Here is a 20,684-nt window from a genome sequence, read left to right on the forward strand (position 1 = left end):
TAAAAACCAACTCACCAAGTTAGGACGGAGGAGAATAAACCCCAAAGGCTCTCAATTAAGGCGGAGGCCGGGCCGCCCCCTCCTTATAAGCAGTTCGGGAACACGAGAAAGGATTAACCCCTGAGGCGTGGGCCCCAGCCTATGGCAAGTTGGTTCCGGCGGGCGAGCCCCGGGCGCCCGGCCCCCCGCCCGCCCCGCGCCTCGGGCCCCGGGCCGCGCCCCCGCCCCCGCCCCGCCGCCCGCGCCCGAGCCCGAGCCGAGCCGTGCGTGCGGCCGCCCGCGCCCCGGCCCCGCGCCGCTGCCTATCGCTTATCCTATACCGGCTGCAGCCGGTCTCCGCCGGCCTCGGGGGCGCGCCGCCGACCATGTGCTGCGAGCGCGGAGCGCCGCCAAGGAGGGGGCCGGCCTGGCGTGCGCGCGCCGGCCCACGTGGACGAGGCCGTGTCGGGCGCGCGCCCGCCCGGAGCCGGGGCCGGGGGTCACGGAAGGTAACGGCCTGGCCGTTCCGACCAGCCGCGGGGTCCCGCAGGGCCGCCCCCGCCCCGGCCGCCGGCATCCTGGACACGCCGCCCCCCGCCCCTCCTAGCCCCGCGCATCCCTGCGCGCCAAGCCTGGCCGGACCCGGGCGCTGGCCGCGCAGAAAGCCGGGACCTCCGGCCGGGCGCGCGGATTCCGCGGGCCACCTCCCTGCCCGCAGGTCCCCGGCGCGCCCCCTGCGCGGCCCTGCCCGCGCCCGCAGGGCTCAGGCTCGCGGCTCCGCGCCCGCCGCGGGCAGAACAGGTTCCTTCCAGTTTGGGTGTGAGCCGCGCGCGCGGCGCCGGGGACCCCGAGTTCTTCCTCCCGCGCCCACTTCCCCAGGTTTCGTCAACTCGCGCATCCCCGCGGTTCCTCTTGGCGGGGGCGACGGGGGCCTCAGGGGCCCCGGGGAGCTCGCGGCCCGGCTGCACGGGAGCCTCGCTTCACCCCCTTTGCTGCAGCGGCGACAGCATCGCGTGGCGCTCCGGGGATGTGAGCGAGCGGCCGGGCTGAGTCAGCATCCCCGGCCCTGGGCGCGCGCGTCCTCCCCTCTGGGCGGGAGGCGGCGTCCTCGCAGGTGCGCGGCCGCCTAACTCCCGGGGGGCTCCGCGGGGACGTGGAGGGGGTGCGCGCCCCCGTCCGGGGGCCCCGACCCCAGGGTCACAGTGCATTCAGCACACGATGCTCGGGAAACCTCAGTTACGAGCTCAGTTACGAGTGGCCGGGACAAAGCAGTGTGTTTCGGAGCTGCGGGGCCCCAGGCTGGCCCGCCTGGCGTCCACCTCGCGTCCGCGGGGCCTCGTGGAGACCTGCTGGGAAGCAGAGGCCTCCTTCCCCGCACCCGCCGGCCGCTCCCTTGTCTGGGTTCGGAGAACGTGCTCCTTATGTCTGCAACTCGGGAGACCCGAATTTGGCGGTGCGTGTACGGAGGGTCGCCGCCGGGCGGAGCCGGCGGTCCGAGTCCTAATACCCATCTCTGCAGTCACTGCCTGCCTTCTCTGGTGGTTCGGGTCCGGGTCCCGCGGGTCAGGGGCGGGCTCTGAGGACGCAGGGCTCCCTTGGGACTCGGACAGTGCGCTGGGGACCGCGGGTGCGCTTTGCAGCCTTGCAGAGGCAGCCTGATTCCTGGAGCGTCAATTTCTAAATCTATGGAGTAGAGGCACTGGTGGTATTCCCAGAACCGGAGGGCGTGATTGGTGATGTCGGTAAAGTACGGATCCCAGAGACTGCCTTATGGTAAGCCCTCAGTCGCCGTAACCGCTTCTCATCACTGCTACTTCTGACTTATCAGGTCCAACCGCCTTATTGGGTCCAACCGCCTGGGGATCCTTTTCGAGTTGTTCTTCTCAGACTTCAATGTAATGATATTTAGACTCTGATTTTAACCACCAGCATGCAAGCACTTAGTGCTGAATCAGGAGTGCCTGGAAACATAATCCTTGAAACTTAGGATGTTACAGTGCGTCAGGGCACAGCCCTCTCGGAGTGTGGAAATGCCACATTCAACATGACACAGCACACACTGTACTGAGACCTGCTTAGGAGCCTAAGGGAGCAAGCAGTCCATTAATGTAGCTGAGTGGACTGCTGGCAAGTCACAGAAGATCTCGGTCCGTCAGCTTCCTGGTTTTAAAAATTAGATAAACAGTGCAGAAAGTCCTGGGGGCGAATGAACCTTTGGGGAAATCACATCTGAGTCTTGGACCAAATGAAATGACTAGCTTTTGGAGGAGCATAAGTATAATAATATTTTATTGATATTAATTGTATCTGTTAGTGGCGAAAGGAGAAGAGGATGATAGAGGGTGAGGTGGTTGGATAGCGTTGCCGCCTCATTGGACGCGAATTTGAGCAAACTCTGGGAGATGGTGAAGGACAGAGGAGCCTGGCGTGCTGGAGTCCGTGAGGTCACGAAGAGTTAGACACGACTTAGTGACAGAAGACCGCCACCAATTAGTCATTTTTTGTTTCACTTTTGCTTTGTTCCCTGTATTAGGTGCCATTTGTGTGGTCTGATTTTATGCCCATCTGTCTGTGTGCTCAGTCGTGTTGGGCTCTTTGTGACACTATGGACTGCAGCCCGCCAGGCTCTGACTATTGGAGTGGTTTGTTGTGCCCTCCTCCAGGGGATCTTCCCGACCCAGGGATGGAACCAGAGTCTGTTGAGTCTCCTGCACGGGCAATCTAATACTTTACCACTAGCGCCCCCCGGGAAGCCCGTCAGCAGCCTTCTACAGTTGACACGTATCCCCATTTTACAGATGAGAAAGGTTGAGGCACAGAGCACAAGAGGGATTCTGCCCAGGTGCAGATACGCTGGCTTTCTTGCAACGAAAGCCCATCAGGTATGACATTTGCCACCTGTGTTTGGATAGCAGCGGGGTGTCTGGGAACCCAGCCTCTATCCGGTATTGCCAGCCACAAACCTGTGACCTTTGCCCACCCTGGTTAGCGGCTGGTTTCACCTTGTTCCCTGGATCCTAGTGAGACCAAGGGTGGACATTTTTTCCCTCTTCTCCAGGGAAAGCACTGCATTACCATGCAAATCAATTACCCCACCAACTGCCCCCCAAACAAAACTAACCCTCTTTAGTGCTAGACCTGAACAAAAGGACCTTTGGAATCTGGAGTACAGAACCAGAAAAATCAGGAAATTAAATTCCGAGTTCAGCGCCCCCTTCGCCCCTCCTGTTGTGTCTGTCGCAACCCGGCGGCAGCAGAGCCCTGGGCTTCACTTGCTGGGGCCGAGGCTATCTAGAGGCTCTTAGCCCGTCCCGCAGCACCTCTGGAAGCAGGCTGGCTCCAGAGAGCGGTCCACAGGGCTCTTTTCTACCCTCTGGCTTTGGCTCATTTGCACGAGAACAGATTCCTTTGTGCGCACTTGGCCTGCCTGGTCCCAGCCAAAGGCCGAGTCCTTCTAGTCTTCACGTTGGGTTGCTAGGCAGATATGACCCTGGCTTGCAAATAAGCTCTCTGCATTTACCAGCCCGTGAGAACCTCAACTTGGGGTAAGTAGACTGAAAGGAATCTTGTCTGGAGCTCAGGGAGGCACAGGCCTGCTTTAAGGGCTGGGTCTTCAGAGCAGCCACTGAAGAGGGGACTCTGGAGGGGCTTGTGGGGAGAGCTTGGTGACCCGCCTGCCGCCCTGTCTCCCCCGTTCCTGTGTCTGCCTCGGGCACCCATGATCCAACCTCGTGTGTCCCATGGACGCAATTGTCTTTTTTTTAGACTTCTAAAATTTTATTTTAAAAAACATGTATTTCTTACTTATTTGGTTGTGTTGGGTCTTAGTTGCAGTGCGTGGACTTCTCTCTGGTTGTGGCCTGTGGGCTTAGCTGCCTGGCTGCACGCGGGATCTCAGCTCCCCAACCAGGGGTTGAACCCATGTCCCCTGTGTTGCAAGGCAGGTTCTTAACCACTGGACCACCTGGGAAATCCCTTGACGGACACAAATTCTTCCTTTAAAACTTTTAGTATCTGCTTCTGCAGGCAGCAGAGAATGTAACTGATTTTAACCTCTAGAAATCTTATTTTTTCAGGTGGAGGTACTGGGTTTATCTTGAGGTTTATAGGAGTCCCCCAACCCAGACCCATCTGATGGTTTGAAGGAAGGCAGCGACCTTCAAGTGACCAACCTAGACAGCATATTAACAAGCAGAGACATTACTTTGTTGACAAAGGTCCATATAGTCAAAGCTATGGTCTTTCCAGTAGTCATATATGGATGTGAGAGTTGAAAGATAAAGAAAGCTGAGCACCAAAGAATTGATGCTTTTGCATTGTGGTGCTGGAGAAGACTCGAGAGTCCCTTGGACTGCAAGGAGATCCAACCAGTCCATTCTAAAGGAAATCAGTCGTGAATATTCATTGGAAGGACTGATGCTAAAGCTGAAGCTCAAATACTTTGGCCACCTGATGCAAAGAACTGACTCACTGGAGGGAAAGATTGAAGGCAGGAGGAGAAGGGGACAACAGAGGATGAGATGCTTGGGTGGCATCACCGACTCAGACATGAGTTTGAGTAAGCTTCGGGAGTTGGTGATGGACAGGGAAACCTGGCGTGCTGCAGTCCATGGGGTCGAAAAGAGTTGGACACAACTGAGCAACTCAACTGAGTGACCTTCAAACAGAAATGCATGTTTTGTGAAAAATCTGAAGATTTGCCAAGGGGAAAACATGTTCCTAGGTGCAGATTTGGGGGGATTGCTTTTCCGAACATCAGCGCTTTTCTAAGTTGATTTGTGTGAGAGCCCACCGCGGCGCAGTGCTGTGTTTCTTTATTCCTGTGCAGTGGGCCTTCTCTCACTTAACCAGAGCCAAGGTCTCACCAGGGTGCGCTGCCCCAGCTGTAAACACCTCTTGGGGGAAGATCAAAATGTTCCGTTAGGGAAGACTCCTCTCTGCAAGTCAGTATGGCCCACCCGCCAAGTGCATCTTGTTAAAGATGTATTTCCAAGAATGTTATCTTGTGCTTAATGATAACCTGTTAAAATTTATAATATATGTTGCTTGATTATAAATGACTTACAGTAATAATGACAGTGGCTTAATCTAGAAGGGATTTTTTTTTTTTTTTACACTTGGAGCAAAGCATTAAACAAATTTCAATTTATATACAAAGTCTGGCTTCCCTGGTGAAGAACTTGCCTGTCAATGCAGGAGACCTAAGAGATGAGGGTTTGAGTCCTGGGTCGGGAAGATCCCCCGGAGAAGGGGATGGCAACCCAGGCCAGTATTCTTGCCTGAAGAGTCCTATGGACAGAGGAGCCTGGGAGCCTGCAGTCCCTGGGGTCGCCAAGAGTTGGACACGACTTGGCACAAGCAGCACAAAACAGGACAAGGTAGTTAACTACTTTCGAACATAAAGGTCAAGTGTATTGCGATAAAATGGAAATGCAGTTTTGAAAAAAACGAGAGTGAAATGAAAGAAAATTTCCAACCTGATGAGAACCAAGTGATTTTTAAGTGAATAATGGTGGGAATTCCCTGGCGGTCCAGTGGTTAGGACTGGGCGCTTTCACTGCTGGGGCCGGGTTCAATCCCTGGTCAGGGAAATAAGATCCCACAAGCCACGTGGCATGGCCGTAAATAAATAGGTAGATAAAAACGTGAAACGGTGGTTTTCACATTGCTCTGGTGTTTCTGTGATACCGGATACATGACAAGAGTGTTTAATAGTTCAGATAGTACTATTAAATACAGTTGAAATGAGATCTTTTGTGCCTGTTTAGAGCTGTGATGAAGCATTGAAGGTGCCTTAGAACTATGAGGGTTTTAGGGGCTGAATGTCTGTGCTCTTCCCCTTTCAGGCCCGCCCTCTGGTCCCCACCCCAGGCGAAAGTGCCTGGAAATGGAGCCTTTGGGAGGAATTGGCAATAGATTAGATCATACGGTGGGGCCCATATGATGGAATTAGTGGCTTTATAGGAAGCGAGGGGCTTCCCTCGTGGTCCAGTGGTTAAAACTCCATGCTTCCAATGCAGGAGATACGGGTTTAATCCATTGTCTGAGAACTAAGATCCCACACGCTGAGGGGAATGGCCAAAAAAAGAGGGTTAGAGAAGTCAGAGCGCACACTGAGAAAAGGCCATGGGGAGCTGTGGCAAGGAGACGAGCCGGGAGGACGGCCCTTCCGGGGCTGGGAGCACCCTGACCGCAGCCCTCCCACTCCTGGGGCCGTGAGGAGACACGTTTCTCATGTACGCCACCTGCGCTTCCCAAGTGTCTCATGGGTAAGGATCCCGCCTTCCACTGCCCGAGACATGGGTCCAGTCGGGAAGACCCCCTGGAAGAGGAAACGGCAAGCCACTCCAGTATTCTTGCCCGGAGAATCCCATGGACCCAGGAGGCTGGTGGGCGACAGTGCACGCGGTCACAAGGAGTTGGACACCACTGAGCTTGCACACGCGCATGCAGTCTGTGCTATTTTGCTAGGGCAGCTTGAGTTAACGCAGAAGGAGTTTATTGTTTACCCCCAAACATTTTTTGAATTTGTTTTGTGTTTTGGGGCCACACCACACCCTTTGTGGGATCTTCGTTTCCTGACCAAGGATGGAACCCAGGCCCCCAGCGCTTTATGAAAGCGCTGAGTCCTCACCGCTGGACCGCCGGGGAAATCCCCTTCCACATTCTTTCAGAGGGTGCTCCATCAGAAACATCTTCAGGTCTATGAATAAGGAGCACATTAATACAAGGACAAGAAAGATGGGATTTCCCGCCCTCACGGATGAGCTCTCCCCAGAGAAGACAACGCTGCGTCCCTGGAGTGGGCTGTGAGAAGCACGGGAGGGGGCTGTGGACCTGGGAGGTTCGACCCAGGGGTCTCCGCCTCTCTGGCACCTGGGACCAGCTTCATGGAAGACAGTTTTTCCACGGACCCGGGGAGGAGGGATGCTTTGGGGATGATTCGGGTGATTAAACTTATTGTGCACTTTATTTCTGTTACTATTACAGCGGCTCCATCTCAGATCATCAGGCACCAGATCGCAGAGGTTGGGGACCCCTGCTATAAGTGTTTCGATGCGTGTGGACGTGGACTCCAGGGCCTGGCTTGGAATCCTGGGTCTGCCCCCACAGCGGTGTCCCCTTGGGTGGATGACCTGACCCCTCTGTACCTCACTCTGCTTATCCATGGACAGGGAATGATGTGGGCATGCATGCTCAGTTGGTTCCAGTCGTGTCTGACTCTGTGACCCCATGGACCGTGCAGCCCACCGAGCTCTTCTGTCCATGGGATTTCCTGGGCAAGAAGACTGGAGTGGGTTGCCATTTCTTTCTCCAGGGGATCTTCCTGACCCAGGGACTGAACCTGGGTCTCTTGCGTTGCAGGTGGATTCTTTACCGTCTGAGCCACCAGGGAAGCTTGGGAATAATAATACGGATAGTACTAATAATGATGGTACCTGCCGCAGCGGGTAGCTGCGTGAGGAACTCAGTGCCGTGTTGCTAGGGTAACTGACTCGGCGTGTGATGGCGGGCGGTCCAGCGCTGTGCTTGAGAGGCTCTCCTGGCTGGGGGCTGAGGAGGCTGGAGCTTGGGGAGCCTGAAACACGTGGCAGAGACCCTGCAAGGACTTCAGGGCGGAGGTGGGGAGGCAGAGAGAAGAGGATGAGAGGCAGGTGCGGGGGGGCGGAGAGTGGACAGGCGGTCGCCTCCCCGCCGGGCACTGGGCCTCTGGGGTCTGAGTTGTCTCAGGCTTGGTTGCCACGCTGGGTGGTGTTGATGTATCCCTGGGTGGGGGTCCATGCTGAGTTTTAACTTGGTTGTCAACACGATGTTTGTTCTTTTTTTTTTGTCTCCATCGTTCACTGGTCCTGCAGTTCTGTCCTCTTCTCACCGCTTATAAAGAAAGAGAGGGAGCGAACTGTGGCCTGGGGAGGCCTCTATACATGATCTCTAACCTGTTGCAGAAGTCCTAAAAACAGAACAAAACAAAAACCAAAATTCTCTGAACAAAGTGGTTTCAATCACATCACTTTCAGGATCAAATGCTTGTCATATTAGACTCTGTGACTCAGTGGCGAGTCATGCAATCTCCCTGGAATTGTTGGAAGGCGCTGGGTGCAGGACCACCCCATCAACTCAGGCTTCTTCTGGATAACCGTTGAAGTTCTCAAGTCTGGGGAATGAAAACCTGCTCCTCTGCTCTGTTCTTGCCTAAAAGGAGATGCTGGCTTTCCCCATCTCGTCTAAACACGCAGTCTGTCTTGCTGCTCCCAGGAGCAATGCAGTGTTAAGCTGCTGTTTTAACCCTGTCAGAGCAGCGCATCCACACATTTCCAGATGACTGGCATGCGTGCCTGCTCAGTCACTTCTGTATGTCCGACTCTTTGCCACCCCATGGACTGTAGCCCACCAGGCTGCTCTGTCCCTGGGACTCTCCAGGCAAGAACACTGGGGTGGGTTTCCATTTCCTTCTCCAGGGGATTGTCCTGACCCAGGGATCAAACCTCCGTCTCCTGCATTGGCAGGGGGACTCTGGGCAGTGAGCCAGCAGGGGTGCCGTCCGAAGTTCAGTTCGATGCTGGGTCGGGGTCCGGGGCGGGGCGGGAGCAGGGAACCCACTGCTCCTCCTTCAGCGCAGCCTCTGCCCATCACCCACGCGCACTGGCAAACACAGTAGGTTCCCAGGCCACAAAACCACAGCTCAGAGGATGTGGCCCGCCCTCTCAAAGTGTTTACTCGTTAGTTCAGCAGGGAGGACACATGTGGTCATCACCTTAGGCGGCGCTGCAGCAAGGGCGCTCGTGCAAGTGAGAGTCTGCAGGCCGGGGAAGGTCGGCTGGGTTTAGGGAAGTGCTGAGGTGGAGCTGAGCTTTCAGGGGGCTTGGTCGGAGCTCAGTTTAGACAGAGGCACTCTGGCAAACACAGATTGAATCCACGCTGGGCTGCGGGACCAGCCTGGGCAGCGCCCTCGTGTGGTTCACATCTTAGAGCCGGGCCCTCCTTCGGGAGCGCCTGGCTCTGCGTCGGTGACAGCTAGTCCTTCTGGATGTTTCTGATATTAAAATGTTCAGTTCAGTCACTCAGTCGTGTCTGACTCTTTGCGACCCCATGAACCGCAGCACGCCAGGCCTCCCTGTCCATCACCAACTCCCAGAGTCCACTCACACCCATGTCCATCGAGTCGGTGATGCCATCCAACCATCTCATCCTCTGTTATCCCCTTCTCCTCTGCCCTCAGTCTTTCCCAGCATCAGGGTCTTTTCCAATGAGTCAGCTCTTCGCATGAGGTGGCCAAAGTATTGGAGTTTTAGCTTCAGCATCAGTCCTTCCAATGAACACCCAGGGCTGATCTCCTTTAGATGGACTGGTTGGATCTCCTTGCAGTCCAAGGGACTCTCAAGAGTCTTTTCCAACACCACAGTTCAAAAGCATCAATTCTTCGGTGCTCAGCTTTCTTCACAGTCCAACTCTCACATCCATACATGACCATTAGAAAAACCATAGCCTTAACTAGACAGACCTTTGTTGGCAAAGTAATGTCTCTGCTTTTGAATATGCTATCTAGGTTGGTCATAACTTTCCTTCCAAGGAGTAAGCATCTTAATTTCATGGCTGCAATCACCATATGTAGTGATTTTGGAGCCCAAAAAAATAAACTCAGCCACTGTTTCCCCATTTATTTCCCATGGAGTGATGGGACCGGATACCATGATCTTCGTTTTCTGAATGTTGAGCTTTAAGCCAACTTTTTCACTCTCCTCTTTCACTTTCATCAAGAGGCTCTTTAGTTCCTCTTCATTTTCTGTCATAAGGGTGGTGGCATCTGCATATCTGAGGTTATTGATATTTCTCCCGGCAATCTTGATTCCAGCTTGTGTTTCCTCCAGCCCAGTGTTTCTCATGACGTACTCTGCATATAAGTTAAATAAGCAGGATGACAGTATACAGCCTTGAGGTACTCCTTTTCCCACTTAAAAAAATTTTTTTATGGGAGTATAGTTGATTCACAGTGTTGTGTTAGTTTCAGGCATACAGCACAGTGAATCGGGTCGTTATACACGGACATGTATCTGCTCTCTTTTAGATTCTCTTCCCACATAGGTCATTACAGAGCACTGCATTTCCTGTGCTCTACAGTAGGTCCTTGTAGATGATCTATTTTATACGTGAAAGTCGCTCAGTTGTGTCCGACTCTGCGACCCCATGAACTACACAGTGCATGGAATTCTCCAGGCCAGAATACTGGAGTGGGCGGCCTATCCATTCTCCAGCAGATCTTCCCGACCCAGGGATCAAACCAGTGTCTCCTGCGTTGCAGGCGGATTCTTTACCAGCTGAGCCACCAGGGACGCCCGTCTTATGTGCAGCAGTATGTACATGTCAGTCCCATCTTCTCACCCCTGGTAACCGTGGGCTGGTTTTGTTCTGCTTCGGTTTCACAGTCGAGTTCGTTTGTTCCCTTGATGAAGTCCACTCGGTTTGGCCATGTCGGGGCCTCAGTGCTGCGCCGGTTTCTCTGTTGCAGCTAGCAGCAGGCTCTCGGTGTGGAGCTCAGGCACTCGGGCACGGGGGCTTGGGTCGACCTGGCTCCTAGGCTCAGCTCCTGCACAGCACGGGGGATCTTCCCGGACCGGGGATCAAACCCAGGTCCCCTGCACTGGCAGGCAGATTCCTGACCACGGAACCACCCGGGAAGCCCCATGTGTTCCTTTTTTTTTCTTATCCCTTATATAAATGATATCATGTGACATTTGTCCTTCCCTGTCTGACTTCACTCACTGTGATGCTCTCTAGGTGCATCCGTGTTGCTGCAAATGGCATTATGTAATTCCCACTTTCCATCGGCATCAGCAGAGAGTCAGTTCCCCTCACATGCCCTCTGCGTCTTGACTTCACTTCGCGCTGCTCTGCTGTCCAGAGCCGCATGCGTTGGTCGGCCGCCTGCTCCTGAGGCCACGCTGGCTGTCGCCAGAGGCTGCCGGGGGCAGAGGGACCCTCTAGGGTTTCCCAGAATAGACCTGAGAGCCATAGGACTGTGTGACCAGAACCGCGGTTCAGAGCTTTGAAAATGCCAATCAGCGCGACTGCTTTCCCTGTGTCCTTTACCTTTTCTGGGTTCGGAATCCAGCAGCGGAGTCAGGACAAGGACTCGGCCGGCAGCTGCAGGCATTCTGGATTTCACCATCTGTACTCACAATCGGTTTGCTTAACAGGCGTTGAGGTAACGCCTCGGATTTGCACGGTGCTTTTTTCAGAATGTTCTCATGTCTGTTATCTCTTTATCCTCAAGACAGTTGGGGAGGGCAGAATTACGGCCCACGTCTCTGAGCAGCCCTTGTGTCAGGCTGTTTCATGCTCACCGTTGGGTTTGGGGTGCAGGGACTTTTCTGTGGTCCTGTTTTTCAGGCAAGTGGGGAAACTGGGGTCCAGAGAGATTCAGCAACTTATCCAAAGTCACACGGCAAAGGAATGACTCTTCTGGAGCCTGGACACATGTTCTGCAAAGTCAGTCAATGTCAACACATCCCCAGAGTCAGTTCTACAAAAGGCAGATTTGCCAAGTAACTACTTCACTGAAATGAACTTTTTTTTTTTGCAGGGGGTGGGGCGGGGACGAGCGGCAGGACCACGCAGTTTGCCATCTCAGTTGCCCAATCAGGGATGAAACCCCGGCCCGTGGCAGTGAGCTCCAGGAGATGGTGCAGGGCAGAGGAGCTGGCGTGCTGCAGTCCACGGGGCCTCAGAGAGTCAGGCAGGAATGAGGGACTGAACAGCAACAGATGGCAGTGAAGGCGGGGTCCTCACCCCTGGGCCGCCAGGGAAGTCCCTGGACTGAGCATTTATTTTTTCCCCTAAGTTTTGGGCTTATCCTTCCTTCTGCCCCGGCTTCAGCCTCAGAGCTTCTCAGATAAAACAGCTGGAGTCTCTGGGTGGGCGGGGGCTGCCACAGTGAACCCCGTGGACTGGGTGACTGAGAAAACAGAGCCTGTCTCTCTCACTTCTGGAGGCTGGGGGTCTAAGAGCGAGGTGCTGGCTGACTTGGCTCTTGTGGAGGGTTCTGGCCATCACACCTTCTTGCTGTGTCTCCATCTGTGAGAGCGAGAGCAAGTTCTCTCCTGACTCTTCCTGCAAGAGCATGAATCCCATCAGGAGGGCTGTGCCCTGTGACCTCATCTAACCTTGTCTCCCAAAGGCAACTCTGCAAGTTTGTCCTAACAAGGGGAAAGGCGCCAAGACGTGAATTTATCTACCTGACTGCATAAGGTCTTAGTTGCGAAACATGGGATCTTTTTTTTTTTAATTTTATTGGCAGCAGGTGGGATCTAGTTCCCCGACCAGGGATTGAACCCGGGCCTCCTGCATGGCGGGCTCAGAACCTTAGCTCCTGGACTCCCAGGGAAGTCCCACCAATAGAAGAACTTTGAAAGGACACAAACATTCAGTCCATAATGAAACCTCACGTGTGTCATTGCAGAGGTGCAGCAGATTCGGGGAGAAAAGAAATCTACAAAAATAGACAGCCGTGGTGGTGGTTGTTCAGTCGCTCAGTCGTGTCCGACTCTTTGTGACCCCATGAACCGCAGCACACCAGGCTTCCCTGTCCATCACCAACTCCCAGAGCTTGCCCAAACTCGTGTCCGTCGAGTCGGTGATGCCATCCAACCATCTCATCCTCTGTCGTCCCCTTCTCCTCCTGACTTCAGTCTTTCCCAGCATCAGGGTCTTTTCTAGTAGCATTTAAGAGAAAGTTTTCCCTCTTCTCATGCAAAAATCACACAGGAAAAAAATGAAATTCTGATACATACTCCCTTGATGTCTTACTGGGGGAAACATAGAAGTATAAGGTCGGCCTGTGCCTCCCTCCTGCCAAAAAATAAACCTCACCTGAGGGGTTCCCTGGTGGCCCCTTGGTTGAGACTCTGCACTTCCAAACTCGGGGATTCAGGTTCTAACCCTGGTCAGGGAACTAAGATCCCACAGGGCCCATGGTGCAGCCAATAAATTAATAAAATATTAACAAGAAATAGAATAAGAAAATAAGCTGAAAACTCACCTGAATCTAGTCTCACTTGTAGATCTACAGATTAACAGAAGAGAGTTCCAGGAAACATTCTAAGTGACACCATGGAGGTGAAATCAGCCAGATCCAAAAGTTGAGAAATTTTACAGGACAACCAACCAAATTTATTACAAATCTGTTGTAGGGAAGAGAGAGGAGGAGCATATAAACGAGAAGGGACACGTGAGTGCAGCACAGTGCAGAACGGACTCTGTTGGATCACGATTAGAACAAACTGTTCATGCCAAGTCACTTTAGTGTTGACTCTGTGTGACCCCATGGACTGCAGCCCACCAGGCTCCTCTGTCCATGGAATTCTCCAGGCAAGAACACTGGAGTGGGTTGCTATTTCCTTCTCCAGGAGATCTTCCCGACCCAGGGCTCGAACCAAAGGGTCCTGTGGCTCCTGCATCGCAGGCGGATTCTTTACCGCTGAGCCACTGGGGGAGTCCAGAACAAACTGTAGGAAAACCCAGAACCAATGGTGAGACTGAGGACATTGCAGCGTCCCCTGGGTTTTCGATGGTGAACACAAATCACTGCATTACGTTTAAAGGGGGCTTCACTGAGAACTGTAAGTATATGTAAAAACAGTTCTTATAATCTAGAGAAGCATAGAGAAATGATTGTCGATGAGATTACATGATATCTGAGATTTGTTTGCGAATACTGCAGTGTAAGTGGAGAATGAGGGAGGGGGCCTGGGAGAGGAGACGGATGAAGCGGGGCGCCCTTGTGCTGATGGCTGTTGAGTTTAGATGTTGGGCGGGTATGTGTGAGTTTCTCAACTTTTGTATGTTTGACAAGTTCCATTACGAAAAGTTTGATAAGTAATAGATAAACACTGCTTTGTAAAAAGTCCTTAAACATTTGGCAAAGAGGCCTCAAGGGAGTGGATTTCAGGTAATTGACTGTAAGCCCTTTGCTTCTCTTTTTTTAACAAAATATTTTTTTAAAGTTTATTTTTAATTAGGGGCTGATTGCTTTACAGTATTTTGCTGGTCTCTGCCGTGCATCAGCATGAATCAGCCCTCCGTGTATTTATGTCCCCTCCCTCCTGATGAAAGTCATTTTCATTGGATCCCACCCCTCATGGTTTTTCTTCCCAGTGGAGGACAGAGTTTTAGGGAAAGGATGTTGTTCAGAGGTCTATCTACTCTCTGTTTTTCTGACCTGTGTTCAAGGACCCAGCTATAATTTCTGCGGCCTGCCAAGTGTTCAGAGGTGTGACCTCAGGTCACCTCTGCTCTCCCAGACTGGCTCCTGCCGCGTGGTCTCCTGCTGGGCCGATCCCAGCAGGTGGTTCCAGCCGAACGCCAGGCAGGGTGTCATCTGCCCCCTGGCATTGCTGGGGCCACAGAAGCTGATGTTCCCAGCCACAGGGTCTGGCTGGACATCTTCAAGCTTAAATTTAAAAAAATACTTCTACTTATTTATTTGGCTGCACTGGGGCTGGGGATCTTCAATCTTAGTTGTGGCATTTGAGATCTTAATTCCCCAACTAGGGATTGAACCTGTGCCCTGTGCTTTGGGAGCGTGGAGTCTTACCACTGGAAAGTCCCTTAGTTTTTTTTTTTCAATCTTCTAAGTGGAATTACTCTCCCAGTTTGGATGGACAGGGAGGCCTGGCGTGCTGCGATTCATGGGGTTGCAAAGAGTTGGACACGACTGAGTGACTGAACTGAACTGAACTGAATTCAAAGATTTCCTTTGTTCTGGTTAGAAGATGAATGAGTCGTGGGGATGAGGCGGATGACACATGACTGTAGGGAACCCTGCCCTGTGGAATATTTGCAAGTTGTTAGGAGAGAAGACTCTCAAAGTTCTCATTACAAGGAAAAAACCATTTGTTTTTCTTCTCTCCTTTCTTACTTGTATCTATAAGAGATATTGTGGTCATCATTTCACAGAACACGTTTGTCCAGTCCTTACGCTGCCCGCCTTAGACTTCCACAGGGGTGCGTTGTCAGTGATATCTCAGTAAAACAAGAAAAATACAGAACAGAAAACGAAGCTTTTCCTTTGCATCCTCTGTTGAACTGAGACCGCAGCCCCGCCCCCTCAAACACTCCTTTTTTTTTTTCCTCTTAATTTTGGCTGCACTGGGTCTCTACTTGCAGCGTTCCCCACCAGGGATCAAACCGAGTCCCACTGGCCCACCAGGGAAGTCCCCCTGCCCCGCCCACCACAGACACTCCTAGGGAGTCGTTGGGCCGGGCCCAGAGTGACCGTGTTGGGGTCTCAGGACCAAGGAGGAGCCCTGAGGAGGTTCATCATGCTCAGCGGTAAGGAACCATTTGACGCCGGCCGCCAAGTCAGCTGCATCTTCCCGGCTCTGGGCTTGGCGGAGGGCGAGGCAAAACTGAAGGCAGTGCTCTTGCCAGGGCTTGCGGGCGGGTGCCTGGGCGGGCACGCCCCCGCCGCTAGTGCTGCACCCTGGGCCCCTGGCAGCCTCACCTGGCGGCCAGTCCCACCTGGACTCACCCGGGCTGGCACGCGGCTCCTCAGCCCGTCTTCCCCCGCCGCACCGCGTCCCCAGCCAGGCAGCCCGGGGGACCCTGTTCCGACCCCACGCTGGCGCAGGAGAGGCCGTCTCACCCTCGCCCTTCTCGTCCTGCTGTTTGCGTGGGGCTCACCCGCCCCCGCCTTATGCTCTCTCTGGCAGAACCTTCCAGAACCGCGAGTCTTGCGCGCTACTCTCCCGGGGCCGCTGGAAGGGTCCGCTCCTCAGTGGGGCCGCCCTTGACCTTCCGTAACCCACAGCCGCTTGCCTGCCCACTCCTGGTCCCCTCCAGGTTCGTTCTCTCCCTGACTCGCCCCCTGGGATCTTCCCACCCTCTCCCCCGCCCACAGCACGGGGGTGCCAGGCGGGCAGTGGGTTCCATGTTTCATTCACTGCTGAAGCACAGCTCCCGGATCGAGACTGTCCCTCGTTCCACGTCCCCTGATGGGTGATGTCGGATCATTTTGGACACACGTGGGCAGCTGGTGCCCCGGGAGCTCCCGCGTGACTCGCAGCTGCAGCCTGCGCCCCCTCCGCCCGCGTTCCGACCTGCCGGACGAAACCACAGAGCTCTGCAACCAGAGATCACACCCCCCGGGCCTTTGTCTTTCTTGGCCTCAGCTCATCCGAAGCTTTGTCTTTGGAAAACCAACAGAGCCCTCTGCCAGATAGGGCCGCCGGCTGTCTTGTTGTTTCAGCTGTTTGCGAGGCCCTCTCGTGGCCGCTTGGCCGGGGCCCCTCGGGGAGCCAGGCTCAGGTGACGGGCCTCCCGCCGGCGTGTGGACTGAAAGCCCGTCTTCAGGTGGCCTCCTGCGCCGGCTCTCAGCGCTCCCGGCCACAGACTGCATCCTTCCCTTGTCATGAGCACCTTTCCCCATCAGCCCGCCCGGAACCAAAGAGCACCAGGCCTTAGCAGGTCCAGTGCCCTGCTTCCCCGGGGCTCGCGGAGAAGAGCACAGGCCCTCGCAAAACGGATCAGCAGCTAGAGTTCCCTCTCCTGCAGCCTGAGGACACAGGCAGGGTTCTTGCTCTCCCCAGCAAGATCTATCCCAGATGGCCTTTTTTTTTTTTTGGCCCTGCCGTGAGGCTTTCGGGATCTTAGTTCCCTGACCAGGGATCTTACCTGTACCTCTGTGTTGGGAGGGCAGACTCTAAACCACTGGACCATAAGGGAGTTCTGCTTGGATGGAACAGATGGGCCTTCCTTGGAGCGGTTTGTTGAGTAGGGTGGTCGGGTAACTTCCAACTCAGTGGAAGGAGGGGTGAAGGCTTTATTTGCCAGAGACCCCCTTTCTTTTTTTGCCTTTTTTTGGCCACACCGAGCAGCACGTGGGATCTTTGCTCTTTGACCAGGGACTGAACTCGGGCCCCCTGTGTTGAAAGCGTCAAATCTTAACTGCTGGGCCACCAGGGAAGTCTCGCCTCCTGTCTTCCTGAGCCCCCAGGAGTGTTCCTTGCCTGTGACCACACCCCCTTCTGAGCTGGGAAATGTGATATATAAGGAAAATTGGGGAAGGTGACCTCAGCTAAGACTCTGAGCTCAAAGTCTCAGCCTGAATATTTATTTTTACATTTTTATGTATTATTATTATTTTTTGGCCTTGCCATGCACATTGTGGGGCTTCCCTGGTGGCTCAGATGGTAAAGAATCTGATTGCAATGCAGGAGACCTGGGTTCCAGCCCTGGGTCAGGAGAAGGGTATGGCAACCCACTCCAGTGTCCTTGCCTGGAGAATCCCATGGACAGAGGAGCCTGGTGGGCTACAGTTCATGGGGTCACAGAGAGTCAGACACGACTGAGCGACCAACACACATGCAGCCTGTAGGGTCTTCGCGCTCACCGACCAGGGTGGAACCCGTGCTCCCTGCATTGGAAGCACAGAGTCCCAAGCACTGGGCCACCAGAGAGGTCCCTCAGCTTGGATATTTAAAAAAGCACGAACAACCCAGCTTTACTGAAGTACAACTGGCAAATGAAAACCGTATTACTTGCCTGTTGTTCAGTCACCGAGTCATGTCCGACGCTCTGCTACCCCGTGGACTGCAGCACACCAGGCTTCTCCGTCCCTCACCACCTCCCGGAGTTTGTCCAAGTCCGTGTCCATCGTCATGAACTGTATTTGTTGTCTGTATTGTTTTGATATATACATACATTATAAAATGACGACCATAGTCAAGCTAATCAACACATCCGTCATCTCATACGGTCACCTTTAAAACTGTTTTGGTGGTAGAGACACTGAAGGTCTGCTGTTAGTGAATCTGAAGTTTGCGGTGCAGTTTCGTGAACTCTGCTCGGTGTGCTGCACATTAGACGCTCAGAAGTGGTTGATTGCATATAACTGAAGGTTTGTACTTTGACAAGCTCCCTTCCCCCGCCCCCGGCCCCTGGCAGCCACCACCCCGTCTGCTCTGTGTGTTCTGCTTTGTTAGATTCCCCATAGAAGTGAGATCACTATGTGAGATCAGGAGATACTTGTCTTTCTGTGCCTGGCTCTTTTCATTTCGCAGAATATCCTCCAGGTTCATCCAGGTTGCTATAAATGCAGAAGAATTTCCTTCTTAAGGTCCACTCATTCCATTATGTGTGTGTGTGTGATACAGATGGCACATTTTCTCTACCTGTTCACCCGTTACTGGATACTCGGGCTGTTGTGAATAATATTGTAGTAAAGGTGGGTGTGGGCTTCCCTGGTGGCTCAGAGGTTAAAGTGTCTGCCTGCAATGTGGGAGACCCAGGTTCGATCCCTGGGTCGGGAAGATCCCCTGGAGAAGGAAATGGCAACCCACTCCAGTACTCTTGTCTGGAGAATCCCATGGAGGGAGGAGCCTGGTAGGCTACAGTCCATGGGGTTGCAAAGAGTCGAACATGACTGAGCGACTTCACTTCACCATGTTCACTTCAAAGGCGGGTGTGCAGGTATTTCTTCAAGATCTTAATCTCATCTTCTCTGGATATACCCTGAGAAGTGGGATTGTGGGATTGTCTGGTCGTTCTATTTTTAATGTTCTGAAGGACCCTCCATACTGTTTTCCATAATGTCAGCCTGGATCTTAATCAAGGTTCGTGGCTTGGAGTCCGTTCTTTGAAAGTCTGACTTGCTTTTTCCCTTTAGTTAAAAACAATAAGTGGGGGAAAGTATTAAATGTCTCCCTGGAGGCGTGGGTGTGGAGGAGAAGGATGGTGTACTGGCTAAATTAGCTTATTTCCATTCTATAAAAATTGTAAGGACTAATGACCCTTTTTGAAAAACCTCAGAGGAATGTTTTATCATAGAATTCTTAAGAAAGACAATCTGTTTACTTCTGTTCCCACCTTAATTTTAACTTCCTTCTTCAGTGGTTTTCCCCCACTCCCTGGGAGGTTTCGTGTTGGGTCATTCTGAAATGGATTATGGATGAAGAACTGGAGCGCTCTAGGGTTCCAAGCTAAGTGACTTTAAGAAGAAAAGCTTCCTCTGACGGTTGCTCATGGTCCGAAGCCAGTACCGTGAGACAAGTCAACAAGTGTTTGTAGGGCGCTCCCTGTGCAGAGGCTTTTTCTTCTAGAAAGGGAGAAGTCTTTGGGGCCTCAAGGTCAACAAAGACCAGTTGAATCTAATTGAGTTTGAAATATTAACTTTCCTTTTGGAAAAAGGAGGAATTTGCATTTCTGAACAATTGATTCATTGCCCTCCAGACGACCATGATTGTTGACTTGGAATTCCTTTTATTTTGATGAAGTGCATATCTGCCTCTCCTGAGTTTATCTGGATCTTCCAGAACTTACATACCTCCAGCCACTCCCATCCAGCCGGTTGGCCGTTGGGTTGGCTGGCTGATCTGTGGGCTGTTCATTCCTTCCTCAAAGGCAGGGATACAGATGGCATCTCTCAAAACCCCAGCCCTAGTGTGTGCTGTGCTGAGTTGCTTCAGTTGTATCTGACTGTCTGTGACCCCATGGACTGTAGCCCGCCAGGCTCCTCTGTCTATGGGGATTCTCCAGGCAAGAACACTGGCGTGGGTTGCCCCACCCTCCTCCAGGAGACCTTCCCGACCCAGGGATAGAACCCACTCTCTTACGCCTCCTGCGCTGGCAGGCGGGTTCTTTACCGCCAGCGCCACCTGGGAAGTCCCAGCCCTAGTAGCATCTTTATATATTATAATTTGGTTCTCCTTTAATAGCTTGGGTGTTCCATAGAGACTTTTAAAATCTGATCCAGAATTTCAAGTCCATGTCTCCTTACCAACCTAGTCAATTTAGGGCTTTTAGGTGAACTAGGGGTAATATGGTTTTATTCTGTGTTTCCATTTGCAGCCTGCAGTTGAAAGCATAACCTTCCATTTCTGTCTTTCAACACTCAACCTGATTCATTGCTTTTGTGTTTTTCCACGGAAGCTGAATCATCTCTAGTTATGCTAATCACCTCCAGTTAGGTTTATTTTCTTTTAGGACCAGAATCTTAATTTTTTGTTTGTTTGTTAGTGGCTTCCCTGGTGGCTCAGATGGTAAAGAATCCGCTTGCAGTGCAGGAGACCTGGGTCGGGAAGATCCCCTGGAGGAGGGCATGGCAACCCACTCCAGTATTCTTGCCTGGAGAATCCCATGGACAGAGGAGCCTGGTGGGCTACAGTTCGTGGGGTAGCAAAGAATGGGACACGACTGAGCGACTAACATGCTTCCCTTTTTGCCTTGAATTCTTTGGTTTCTCGTGTGTTGTGACTGTGCTGGGTCTTTTGCTGCGGGTGGGCTTTCTCTAGCTGTGGGGAGCGGGGCTGCTCTCTTGCTGCGGAGTGCTGCTTCTTCCTGCAGTTCCTTCTCTTGCTGTGGAGCAGGGGCTGTAGGCTCACGGGCTTCCGTAGTTCAGCACGTGGCTCAGCGGTTGTGGCTCATGGGCACGGCTCACGGTTGTGCCCCACGTCATGTGGGATCTTCGCCGACCAGGGATCGAACCCGTGTCCCCTGCATTGACAGCTGGATTCTTAACCACTGGACCACCAGGTAAGTCCTTGATTTTTTTTTCCTTAATTATCTTGCTACTCAAAATGTGATCCAAAGACTACATCAGAAATATAGTTTCCAGGTACCAGCCTCACCTAATGAACCTGCATTTTAATAAACTCTCCAGTTGATTTGTATGTGCATCAAAATGTGAGAAGCACTGGTTGATTTAAGATTTT

The 20,684-nt window shown here is 52.9% G+C and overlaps 2 protein-coding genes across 10 annotated transcripts in view; one reads left to right on the plus strand and one right to left on the minus strand.

The window, feature by feature from the left end:
• SLC16A6 (solute carrier family 16 member 6) overlaps positions 1 to 13,125 on the minus strand; it is a 31,514-nt gene extending 18,389 nt beyond the window's left edge. For 2 of the 3 annotated variants that reach the window (XM_070388966.1, XM_070388965.1), the window contains exon 1: positions 16 to 199. The gene's annotated coding sequence lies outside the window, so the exon portion shown is untranslated. Of the gene's footprint in view, positions 1 to 15; positions 200 to 13,015 lie in introns of those variants that run through there. The other variant, XM_070388969.1, reaches the window with a different exon arrangement.
• ARSG (arylsulfatase G) overlaps positions 1 to 20,684 on the plus strand; it is a 103,277-nt gene that overhangs the window by 25,699 nt on the left and 56,894 nt on the right. Inside the window, exon 1 of one of the 7 annotated variants that reach the window (XM_070388958.1) lies at positions 13,251 to 13,595. The exons of the other annotated variants lie outside the window; for them this stretch is intronic. The gene's annotated coding sequence lies outside the window, so the exon portion shown is untranslated. Of the gene's footprint in view, positions 1 to 13,250; positions 13,596 to 20,684 lie in introns of those variants that run through there. 7 annotated transcript variants of the gene reach the window in all.

This window comes from Bos mutus, chromosome 19 (assembly GCF_027580195.1).
Source record: "Bos mutus isolate GX-2022 chromosome 19, NWIPB_WYAK_1.1, whole genome shotgun sequence".
Taxonomy (NCBI): domain Eukaryota; kingdom Metazoa; phylum Chordata; class Mammalia; order Artiodactyla; family Bovidae; genus Bos; species Bos mutus.